The following is a 13,311-nucleotide window of genomic DNA, read 5'->3' as shown; positions in this document are numbered from 1 at the left end:
TGATTAAAAAGCATTAAAAAAAAAAAAAGTATTATATTATTATATTCCCGGGGGTTAGGGACCAGAGCCAACTGTGAATACGCAGATTAAAGGAATGTGGAGAACCACCCACCACCCCTAACCTCGCTGCTCTGTCAGTGAGCCTTATTTCTGATGCTTTCTAAAACATTGATTAACGACTTTGGATATTTTGCTCCACAGGAAGAGTTTTTGTTTTTGGACAGTTCCGTAGTGTACTTTATAACGGACCGTGTCACTCTGTGCCTTAAAACCAATGAATAGTGAAATGCAAATAGGCGGGGGAACACTGTATAAAGTATTCATTGTTTTTATGGCGTATTAATCACCCAAACTGCCCCAACCAATGCAATTCTGTGTACATTCGATATACACGTGAATGACAATAAAGTTAAATCAGAGTCTCTAGATTCTACGTCACTGGAAACGTGTGTATAAATACAAAGATTAATGATTTTTACATAGATCCTTTTATTTCATGTGTGCTTTCTACTTTATTTCCTTCAAATGGATTTTGTCCTGAATCCTTTTAAAGTTGAATCCAACCATCCTGCAGCTTCAGCGTGCACCCCCACAATGTTCTTTAATAAGACACTGGAACCACGGTGACACTGATATATCACCTTCACAATGTCAGGCCAAAAATAATCTTAGGGAAAAAAATCTATCTGGTAACCCTGGATGGTCCACCAAAACTGTGATATGAATCATGGGAAAATAACCAACGACATTGATCTGGAACACTTGAAAACACATCTGACATGGCTAACTGTAACGTGTTTCAAATCAGGGCAAAAAGACAAACAAACAGGGGGACGGAAAAAAGAGGCAGAGGTGTGAAGCCGTCCTGTAGGCAGGTGGCGGCGCCATCCAAATGCTGCAGAGAGGCAGCCAAGCGGATGATGTCCCGCTCAGATTGCCTCCGGGACCTGATTACAGGGGAGCGTCCTCAACTGAATCAGCTCCAAGAGGATTCTGCAGAGATCAGCTGCTCCCAATGTTTCACCCGACAGCTCTCATCTGTTCCAAAACACGACGCTTTCAAAATGCCTTCATAAAATGAAATGTTTCTCTCTGAAATGTCCCGTTTCTACTTAGGGCAACAATAAAGCCTCTAATATGAGGTGGCCCCTGTGCCGCGTTGCAGCACTCATGCTTGAGTTGTGTTGTTTGTGTAGACAGCATGTCTGTGCGTTAAATCTACCATTCAAATGCTTACTGTTACTTAACAATTAGGCATCTGCTGATTAAAGGAATCATTTGGTATATTTGAGTAATTATTTAGTTAAGTTTTGAGGCATTTATTTGGAAATGGCAAATACAAACCGTAATCTATAAACAGTGTATACATACCTTCATCTTCCAAACACTTCATTTCTGTTTTGGGTCTTTGAATAATCTGTTTACTGCAGTAGATTTTTTTTAGCATCTCATTTAACTTAGATATTTTTCAACAGGGGTCCCCATGCATTCTTAAGGGAGCGTGAAACTGAAATAAAAACCATTAAAAATGCTTTCAAGATTAAAAAAACTTTTAAGTTTTGTTTGTGCAAAACAAAACGTAAACATTTTAGAATGACATCACAAAGATATAGAATAAAGTTTTTTACTTGATGGAGATTATTTGAAACTAATACATCCTGTAACACAAATCTAAAACAATCCGGGTATCATTCGTTTATTTGCTTTTTAATTAAAAAACAAAACAAAAATTACAATTAAGAAAACAACCTGGGTTTTTTTTCTGTTTTCCTAAATGTAAACTAAAAAAATGGATAAATGCTTGTGTCCCAATTTTTGCCATTTCCACATAAATCTTTAATTAAGTCACTGTATGGTTCAAGTTTGGTCATAGTGAACAATGCAAGACAAAGCTGGCAAAGAAGACAAAAGATTCCAGGGCACAGAAAGTGAAAATTTTAAAATTCAATTTGTGTTCGTGTTTGAAAGCTTCTTGACTGTTTTGAGGATTTTAGATACGCAGAGATGGGGAAAGAAGCAATTATCTTTTTTTTTTTCATTTTGAAAATAAAAAACTCAAAACCTCGTTTTTTATTATTTTAATTTTAACAGTCATTTGTTGCATCTGATTTATTTTTGGGGAAAGCAGGGGGTCAGATGGACACAGTTTCTTTCACATTTGACTTTTTCTGTAACATTAAGTGCAATTTTACAGACCTATTTTCTTTCTGTTTTGCTTTTTGTTTTTTCTTTTCTTTTCCTTAAACTGAAATGTTAGATTAGCAGAAAAAATTGACTTCCTTCTTCATTGTTTGTGTCTCAAACAGTTCCTGTATAACATCTTTAAAATGATCCTCTTTTGTAAATGAATAATGAGCAAAACATCTAACTTTTTAAGTGACCCAAAACCGTGTCTGTGTGTTTACTTTTATCATATTTGGGGACCAATACCAGCGGACACACCAGTTGATTGGGGACACCTTTCCTTTTTTGGAACCAAAACCAGGGTTCCCAATTAGAAACCTTTCTTTCTCTCATATTCAGCATGCTCTAAAATGGTTTCCTTAACATAAAATATTAAAAGTCCTTAAAGTGACTTTTTCAGATCAGTGTATGCATATATGCATATATCTGATATTATTATCCCATGCCATTGCACACATAAAGCGCTATTTTGTGTCTAGAAAAATGTTTTTAATCTATAGGATAATTTTAAAACTTTAAGAGAAATTTAATTTAAAAATTGTAGGTAAATGTCAAGCATAAGTCATTTCACTCAGTTCAGTTAATGAGTTTTTGCATCATCTAACAGACTTTTCCCTCAGATTTGAACACCAGAAGAAGGTGAGTGTAATGATGAGAAGTCTAACATCCGAATGAATTCTGTGTCATTTTGCATTATGTTGCGCAAACATAATTAACTATCTCTCCTTTCCAACAAACACAAATGTAAATGTGTTTAAAGTAGTGCATAGAGTTGAGCTGCAACGCTCAGTCAGACTGTTACAAACCCAAAACAAATTCTATCTGCCGCTTCTCAAAGAGCCAATACCAAATGCAATTACAGTTCCAAGTTTGTTCACGAGCTTCTTATTACAGTGGGAAATATCTGATAAAACTCGCCACAATGGGAGTTTTCCATTTTTTTAAACACAAATTCACAACACAATCACTTCCAGGATCACAGTTGAGCCATGAATTCACAGAAATTAAAGCTCCCAATCTGACAACGAACTGTGCCACGCAGGAAACCGTCCAGTCCCATGATCCAATCCCATTATCAGCACAGCAACCCGCCCTTCTGCCTGTGATCAAACACTGGGTTTGAGCCTCTGAAGTTTCACTGACTGAAACCAAATTCAAAGCAGCTGAAAATGGAGTGATTAATGTTGAAAGTGAGAGAAATGCCTCACACTCTCGGGCCTGCATAATGGGGTAAAATACACAGTTGCAAGCAGAGACTGGGGTACAATGCATCAAAGTGTGGCCCTGTAATGAATATTATGATTGAAGTCAAGTCACATCCAAGTTGAAAATATAAAGGTTATTGCAAATTGTAATATGTCCACATAAATAGAACATTAAAAATACCAAACTTTTATCAGTGATGGTATTTCAGTTTACTCACTTTCCACAGATTTCTTTCAGTGACATTCCAACTGCTATTGCGGTTTAGAAATGGTGCAAATCTTCAGTTTTATTCACTCTCCAAAGTCAAGGCACCAAAACTGATCAACTTAATGGAGCTCACATGTGATAACTCTTCTGAAAATACTATGACACATTCACCTTATTGACAGTATGGAGTCGTAGCATTTAAACCTTGTGCTATCCTAGGCACTTTAACATTGGCAGTTGGGTCATCTAGACCCACTAGATAGTAAGCTGAACCTTTTTTCCTCAATGATTTGTGATCTTCACTGGTGTCCATGGATTACATGAAATCTTTCCACCTTTATCCATCTTTGTCATGGTAGGGAGAACATGTCAATGTGAGGGTGGAGTCATCTAAGATAGCACAAGTGTTAAATCATCCATGAAAGAAAGGAAGCCATTAAACCTGCAGAGTATTGGAAGTGTAAGAATCATCACGTCGTTTACTCCAGAACAATAATTCTACTGAAAGTGTTGGTTGTGGTCTTTTCCACATACAACCATATATAGTTTAGATTGTTTGAACTGTTTACCTGATGGTAGATGCCCCCAAGATTATTAATTGGTTAATTGAGGTCAGTACTTGTGTGCCAATGAGGAAGTGGAAAGCGCCATAGGAAGACAAGTTTCGGGTCGATCACAAGAAAAACCTTCCTTCTCACCAGAGAATCCTGCCTCCTTGACTGACTGGACTTTAAGATACAGGCTAATGGGTTCCAGCTCAGAGATGGGAGAGCATTTGAGTTGTACAAAACCATCAAAATGGTTTGGTTTCAGGGAACCATTTACTTCACTAAACTTATGTGCCCCTAAAAATGTAAAATCAAATTAAATCATCATCAGATGGACGTTTGCTGAAATGCAAAGGGATTTACAGACTTCAAACAAAAATGATATTATCAAACACAAATAGAAGACTTATAAAAACCTCAAACATGTCTATTGATGTTGGGTCCCTTTTTCTGTCTAGGGGGACTTGGAGGAGCATAGCATAAAAGTAAATGGTTTTGTCACCAAACTTAAATGAACAAAAACAGCAAAAATAATTGTCTCCGTACAAATATGAGAAATGTATTTAAAAATGAATAAATAACAATCAACAGTAACTAAAAGTGAAGCAAAAGGACTTCAGGGCGAACGAAGTCTAACACAACAAACAAAGCCCCACCTATCTAATCCCAGAAAGAATCTTACCTGAACCAAAAAACACTAACCTCCGAGGACTAACATTAACAGAAGAAAAGTAGAACTAAAGAAAATGGGAGTCCCCCCCTACAGCTTCACTTAAACAAAACTAGACTAACCAAAACTACAGAGTGGGCCTAAACACAAAACCACAAAGAATTACTAAGTGTAAAACAAACTAAAACAAATGGAGAAGAGGGCCAAGCTGCAGTGGAGGCACAGGCTGGAGGTCCAAGTGGTGCTTTTAACCCTTGTGCCATCTTAGATGACCCCACCCTTACATTTACGTGTTATTCCTATCATGGACACCAGTGAAGATCACAAATCATTGAAGAAAAAGGTTCAGCGCACTGTCTAGTGGGTCTAGATGACCCAACTCCCAACGTTAGAGTGCCTAGGATAGCATAAGGGTTACTGGCTGCCTCCATCAGCTGCCTCCATCATCCATGGGTCCAAATTGAAGCCATGCCTTCATGCACCACACCTGAAAATAATCAGACAAACATACATACAAAGATCCACAAAACATAGAAGTCCCACAGAAATAAAATACACAAAACACAGAATAAACAGAAAAGACAAAACCAAATACGGCCACAGCCGTAACAATTATATAATTTCTCTGAAACTGTATATAACTGATGCAAAAACCTTTTTTATCGTGTTTGTTGTGGAGGATTGTAAAACTATAAAACAAGTTGGGATGCAAGTTTCATTACGAACATTAATTAATTAAGGTTAGCCACAAGACAAGTATCTTGGGCATGCTAATTGGGCTAGCATGCCCTAACTTCCTGTCTTGTGGCTAACTCAACTAAAACTTTATCGTAAAGATTTTTTAGTATTTGTATTTATTACAAATATTAAACACGACCTAGGTTGAGCTCCAGATGGACGTTCTGTATTAGTACCACATTATTCCTGCAGTTTCCAATACGACCACAAGAAGTGTCCTCACTTGAGTAGAATGTTGCTTTAAAACCGGAGCCTTTCCTCCAGTGATAACTTTCTTTTGACTAGTGTAACTCCTCAATCGTTACCACAATTAGTGCAACTCCAGTGGATTCTGAAGCTGAGAAAAGGAGCCTTTCATTAATATGCAACTCTTTACAGGAATAAAATGCTTACATAAACAACGAAATCAAAGAGTTACGGTAGGTCAGTGAGCGTGTGTTATTTAGGCATTTCTGGCAACATTTCCAGTTTTTCTAATTAGGTGAAGAGAACTACATGTGAGGCTGAACAATCTCGGTATCATGTTAAAAAATAGCCAGAGATCACATGGCCTCTTGATCTCCACTGCTGTCAGAGTCTCCTGTAATTACTGGGGGGCAAGTAATTAGTAGCTAGCCAAGTGCACAAGACTTGAAATACAAATATAGCTGCAGATTGCCCGCTGTGACATCAGACCAGGGCCAGCTGTACCAATATCTTAATGCCTCATTTGCTTGGAGGTCCTTGGGACACACCGTCAAGCTTAAAAGTCCGTTTTTGAGACACCCTAATAAGAACTAAAAAAAAAGCAACAAGGACACAGCCAAATTACTTCAAATGCACGCATCCCTGGTGGAGGTAGTTGACCTCCAACCAGAAACGTCTGATTGATGGTGAAATTAGATGTGTGCTCCTCTGACAGCAGGTAGTTTAATCATAGTCATTATAAGTCTTGATTGATCTATTTATAAATGTAGACAAGTACATACAAAAATGTCAATATCAACATTGTTTTTAGAAAAACTCATACTACTAGTAAAAATGTGGTAATTGCTATTTTTAAGCAGTTTGAAAAGTATTGAAATGAGGATTTGAAGTACTACTGAGTTGCCTTGAAATTAAGATTTTTTTTACTTTAAACAAGACGATTACTTCTCTTTGAAAATAAGATTGTATATAGTATATATACACAATATATATAAGGTGTCCTCGGCTTTTCCAATGTGAGCTTTTACATCCATCACCCTCAAGAACATTTGGAGATCCCATTTCATCACGATGCGCACAAAGATGTGCCTGTTCAACATCAAGTCTGTCCTCCCGTACAGAGCTGAAACAAAGATAGCAACATAAACCACCATTAAGCGATTACACACTTCTAACAATTTATGTCTAGTGTTGTGCGCATACAAGCGCCCACTTCCGATGGAAAATCTATGCAAACACGTGTATATGTACATTGGCCCTCCCCAGAGGAGGACAAATGAGGAAAACCACGGAACGCTTGGAAAAGGGACATGGAGGCTGATGTCAAACAAAGCAGTCACACCACTTCTCTTTACTTAAACACCGCTAGCCTTAGCTTAGAACCTAGTATGGCCACCACCACTCCTTCCGCCTCTCCTCCTCTCTCCTGCCCCATGTGCCATATGTTTAGTGATGATCCTGCCTCCTTTAGTGAAGATAGGGGTAGGTGTGTTAAGTGTAGTCTTGTGTTAGACTTGGAGGCCAGGCTGGAGCAGTTAGAAGCGCGGCTCCGCACAGTGGAAGCTAAGCCGGCTAGCCAGGTCGTTACTCGTAGCGCGGGCCGCGCTACCAGGGCTAACTTAGTTAGCACCCCAGCGCCCTCCCAACAGCCGGGAGACAGTCAGGGGTTTGTACCGGTTGGGAGGAAACATAGTGCTAAACGCAAAAACTTAGAGCACCCGAGACTCCACGTTAGTAATAGGTTCTCCCCCCTCAGCGACACACCCGCTGAACACTCAACTCTGGTTATAGGCTCTTCTGAAGTTAGAAACGTGGAGCTCCCAGCGGCTACTGTCAGGTGTTATCCGGGGGCCAGAGTTGGTGACATCGAGGGGAACCTTAGGATGTTAGCTCAGAGTAAGTCCAGGTTCCGTCGAGTCGTGATTCACGCAGGCGGTAATGATGCCCGACGGAGACAGTCAGAGGTGGTTAAGTTAAACGTAACTTCGGTGTGTAAACTGGCTAAGACGATGTCCGACACTGTAATTTTCTCTGGTCCCCTGCCGAACTTAGTCAGTGATGAAATGTACAGCCGCTTTTCATCATTTAACCGCTGGCTTTCTAGATGGTGCCCAGAAAACGGCGTTGGTTTTGTGGATAACTGGAGCGCGTTTTGGGGGAAGCCCGGTCTCATGCGGAGAGACGGCGTCCATCCCACCCGGGACGGTGCCGCTCTTCTTTCTAGAAACATTTCTGCTAGCCTTAGTCTGTTAACCTGACAATCCAGAGACGAGACCCGGGCGCAGAGCGGCAGTGGAAAACGCTCCTCTGAGCCTCCCTTAGGGTTAGTGCCGGTGCAAAACCCATGCAGGGAAAGTCAAGCAGGTCCTAGCTTTAGCTTATGTGCTGAAAGACAAATGAAAGGAGCGCGTCATAGAAACCTTACAGTGACAGACAGCAGTTCTCACAAGCAGAATTATGATGTAATTAAATGCGGTTTATTAAACATTCGATCCATTTCCTCCAAGTCCCTCTTAGTCAACGAGTTAATTACTGATAACAATCTTAGTCTTTTAGCCTTAACAGAAACTTGGCTCCAACAGGATGACTATGTTAGATTGAATGAAGCAACCCCCCCCACTTATGCTAACTATCAGAAATCCAGGATTTCAGGGAAAGGAGGTGGTTTGGCAGTAATATCACAGTCTAGCTTACTTCTCAGCCCTAAAGTTAAAAATGCTTATAATTCATTTGAAAGCATCATATTGTCTTTAAGTCACCCAAACAGGAAAACTCGAAAACCTGTTTTACTCATAATTATTTATCGCCCCCCCGGCCCATATTCAGAATTTTTAACTGAGTTTTCCGACTTCCTATCGACTATTGTCTTAGATTCTGATCAAATTATAATATTAGGGGATTTTAATATTCATGTTGATGACCCCAGTGACTGCCTAGGAAAGGCTTTTGCAGCTTTATTAGATGATGTTGGTTTCACCCAAAGTGTGAATGAACCCACTCACTGTCATAAGCACACCCTGGACCTTGTTCTAACCCATGGGATAGAGATCAGCCAGCTGAGTGTCCTTCCTCTTAACCCCATCATTTCTGATCACTTTATGATTACCTTCCAGTTTACACTGGAACATCCTTCTGCCCCAGTGAATAAGAAACAGCTTAGAAGAACCTTAACTGACCGTTCTGTGTCTGAGTTTAAACACACAGTTCAGCCAGTACTTAGTGATATTCTGAGAAAATACTCTGAGACCAGCTCCCATAGTATCAGTCCTAGTATAAATGACCACTTTGTTAATGATGCCTTACAAGCCCTCAGGAGTACACTCGATGTTGTTGCCCCCTTGAAACCTAAGTTCGTCAGACAAAACCGAGTAGCACCGTGGTTTAACGCTGAAACTCGTTCTCTTAAACGAGAAACCCGTAAGTTGGAAAGAGAATGGCGCCGCTCCGGTTCAGAGCAGTCTCTGGATATCTGGAAACATAGCCTATTAAATTATAAAAAAGCTCTGCGTAGAGCTAGAAGCCAGTACTATTCAACCTTAATATCAGAGAATGGAAACAATCCAAGATTTCTTTTTAGCACTATAGCTAAATTAACTCGCAGTCAGAGCTCAGTAGAACCACATGTTCCTGTTTCTCTCAGCTCTGATGATTTTCTTACATTTTTCGATAGTAAAATCTCAAATATTAGACATAAGTTAAATCAAGTTATTCCTACTATCAGCCCAGAACAGGCTGAAGCGGTAGAAATGGAGGCATCCATAGAAACCTCTGTAACATTAGACTGCTTCACTGCTGTGGATCAAGCGGAAATAACATCAATTATTACGTCCTCCAAATCCTCAACGTGTCTGTTAGACCCAATTCCCACTAGACTTTTTAAAGAAACTTTTCCCCTAATTAATGATCCCATATTAACAATGATAAATGCCTCTCTGGAAACGGGTTACGTGCCGCAGTCTTTTAAATATGCAGTTGTTAAACCTCTTCTGAAAAAGCCCAGTTTGGATCCTAGCATCTTGGCCAACTATAGACCGATATCAAACCTGCCCTTTATTTCTAAAATCCTAGAAAGAGTTGTAGTTAAGCAGCTTTACTGTCACCTACAGGACAACAGCCACTTTGAAGGCTTTCAGTCGGGGTTTAGACCTCACCACAGTACGGAAACTGCACTAGTTAGAGTCTCTAATGACTTGTTATTGGCCTCAGAAAAGGGACTACTTTCTATTCTGGTCCTGTTGGACCTCAGTGCTGCCTTTGACACTATCGACCACGGTATTTTACTCCATAGATTAGAGCAGGACATAGGGATCAGAGGATCTGCTCTCCAGTGGTTTAAATCCTATCTGTCTGATAGGTATCAGTTCGTTAATGTAAATGGCCATTCCTCTCAGTGCACTCGAGTCAACTATGGAGTCCCACAGGGCTCAGTCTTGGGACCGATCCTGTTTACGCTTTATATGTTACCCCTAGGAAACATAATCAGGAAACACAGCATTAATTTTCATTGTTATGCCGACGATACGCAGTTGTATTTATCCATGAAGCCTGACCAGAATGACCAGATAGAGAAACTGAACGCCTGCATCAGTGACATCAAGACCTGGATGACAATTAATTACCTCCTCTTGAACCCAGAAAAAACTGAGGTCATTATACTTGGTCCTAAAAACCTCAGAGATGCTCTGTCTGCTCAGATAGTCTCCCTGGATGGCATAAGTATAGCCCCCAATTCCACAGTTAGAAACCTTGGGGTTTTATTTGACCAGGATTTATCATTTAAGGCTCACATATCTCAGGCATGTAGAACTGCCTTTTTTCACCTGCGGAATATTGCTAAGATCAGAAATATACTTTCTAAGAGTGATGCTGAAAAACTCATCCATGCATTTGTTACGTCGAGGCTGGATTACTGTAACTCCTTGTTAGCAGCGTGTCCTAAGAGTTCCTTAAGAAGTCTCCAGCTTGTTCAGAACGCAGCTGCTAGATTGTTAGCTGGAACCAGCAGAAGAGATCACATCACTCCTGTGTTAGTTTCGCTCCATTGGCTCCCAGTTGATTCTAGAATTAAGTTCAAGATCCTCCTGTTAACCTATAAGGCCTTACATGGAATGGCCCCGTCCTATATTAAGGACCTCATAGTCCCTTACCAACCAATCAGAACACTTCGCTCGCAAAATGCAGGACTGCTTGTGGTTCCTAGAATTAGTAAAAGTACGGTTGGAGGTAGAGCGTTTAGCCACCAAGCCCCTGTCTTATGGAATAAACTCCCAGCTCATATAAGAGAGGCCGACTCAGTTTCTACATTCAAAGCTAGACTGAAAACATTCCTCTTTGGACAGGCTTATTGTCAGACTAGTTAGTATTCAGAGATTATTTAACTTAATGTTAGTTTGTTTAAATTAAACTTAATTATAACTATTTCTTTTAAAAGGCTGCTAGAAGTTGAAGCTGGGGTAACTATGGTACACTGGGGTTCTGTCCTCTTTCCTTTTTTACTTCTACCCTTCCTCTCCTCTATTCTTGATCATAATTTATCATTTAGTTCTCCATGTCTCTGTTTGGTGCAGTGCGATTCATGTATTGTCCCTCTTTTCCTCTCCCCTCCTGGGGAGTGGGAGTGCTTCCAGACTCCAGTTGGCTCATCCGTGCTCCAGTTCCTGACCGTTTACCTCGCCTTTGCTCCTGCTCCTACACCTGGCTGTGGATCCTGCCTCTGGCTCATCTCTGGCTCGTCTCTGCTCTGTGCCTGACTGAGTACCTCGTCTCTGCTCCTGCTCCTACACCTGGCTGTGGTTCCTGTCTCCGGCTCGACTCGCGCCTTTGACTGTCCCGATAACCACGGCTGGATGAAGCTCGTCTGCTGGACTTTAATATATGTAGTTGTAGATTTAGATAAGTTAATTCTTCTCTAAGATTTCTGGTAAATCGCCTGTCCGTCCTGGGGGAGGATCCCTCCTTCATGTGGGCACCCCTGAGGTTTCTTCGTTTTTTCCGGAATCCGGTTTTTTTGGGAGTTTTTCCTTACCGCGAAGGGGGGTCTAAGGGCAGGGATGCCAGTATAGCTTAGTCAGTTTGTTAGTTCATTTTAGTATTTTTCTATTGAACTCTTTGTATTCGTGATCCTTTTGATTTCATGTTTTACTTCGAAGCCCATCGAGACGACTGTTGTTGTGATTTTGGGCTATACAAATAAAATTGAAAATTGAAAAATTGAAACTGGAAGGGAACAAGAAAGCATCGCCCGGGACAGAAGACATTCAAGGGGAGTTGTTGATCGTCTATGTTCGACCAGGGATACAAGGCTAACTAACTAAATAATCATTAGTATGACAATCGATGTCAACCTAAACATTTACTTTCTATTTCATTAGCTAAACTGAAGTTTGAGTTGAAGACAGAAACTTAAATGTTACACAACCTAATCCTTCAATTTAATGAAGTCATTAAAGATCCACTTTGATGAAAATTGTGTTTTTACAATGATAGCCACCTTTTTTTATCATGATGGAGGCCATTAATAAAGAAAAATAAGCTCAATTTGTGTTTCTGAGTATTTTTTTATTCAAGTTAATGAAAATGCATTGGAAAAAGCGCTTAGCAGTGACGTTGGTGCTGCAATCGGCATGCCACAAACTCCCTGCTCCACTCCATTCCAATGCTTAAATTGTAGACGTTTTTGTTTTCCTTGTCTGAACAGGTCTGGCTCCAAAATGTAAGGCTGGATAGCTCCAATTATGCTCGCTGTTTTTGTTGCACCACTGATGTTAGGTTGGAGTTTTGTGGGGCTCTAAGCTAGTGGAAGAGCGTGTAAACAAGGGTTTTCTTACCCCTTGCCTGCAGTCCCCACACACAACTCAGAGGTTCATTACAACCTAGAAAATGACACAGGTTTTTGATTTGGGCTAATGCTTTGAAAATAACTTAAAAGATGATTAGAGTGACTTTACAGAAGAATCAGAAGCAAGGACAACATTCTCTCACCATAACACTTCTACCACCGTGTTTTAACAAGGAGATTACTTTTTCACTAATTAAAGAATTATTTTCCTTTTAAGAAAAGCAAAAAATATTGATTGACAGCATTTTAATTAGCAGTTTCACTAAAGGAACATAGCGTTGGAATACCCATAATGCTAACTGACTCAACATATATATAATATATATATAAACATCCACTCCATCTGTTCGTGAGTAGTTTAAAAATGCAGTTGCAGTGGGAGCCTCAAGTTGGTTAATACAATTATCAAGCAGCTCCAAAAACTGCTTTTAGGCTGGAAACTTGGCTGTAAATTAAAAAAAAAAATGTAACAAAATAAACAGCTGTGTTGTTTTTGTGGATTAAATTTGCTTTTGCGCCTTTGCTCATTTGCATTTTTTAAGCTCCCAACAAATTTCTGCATCCAAAATGAAGCCAGAGTGAGCTGGCAGATGGCTTCAGTGTTTATCAAGTAACAGTCATTTTTATGGCTTCTTGACTCCAGAGACTCTGCTGGTTAGATGTGATTTTAAAAGGTAGTTTAGGGGCTGCATCGAGACCACGTCATTTTCATATATTAGACACATAAAGATGAC

At 40.0% G+C, this 13,311-nt stretch overlaps 1 long non-coding RNA gene across 1 annotated transcript; it reads left to right on the top strand.

Moving 5' to 3' along the window:
- The first annotated feature begins 10,994 nt into the window (after window positions 1–10,994).
- On the top strand, window positions 10,995–11,421 carry LOC144988120 (uncharacterized). Its single transcript, XR_013651924.1, has 2 exons — window positions 10,995–11,094; window positions 11,171–11,421. It is a non-coding gene; the product is annotated as an uncharacterized LOC144988120 (long non-coding RNA).
- Window positions 11,422–13,311: the final 1,890 nt, after the last annotated feature.

Source organism: Oryzias latipes, chromosome 20, assembly GCF_053564925.1.
Source record: "Oryzias latipes strain Hd-rR chromosome 20, Olatipes_Hd-rR_3.1".
Taxonomy (NCBI): Eukaryota; Metazoa; Chordata; class Actinopteri; order Beloniformes; family Adrianichthyidae; genus Oryzias; species Oryzias latipes.
Note: the sequence above shows the minus strand (reverse complement) of the source record. Positions and strands in the feature narration are given on the sequence as shown.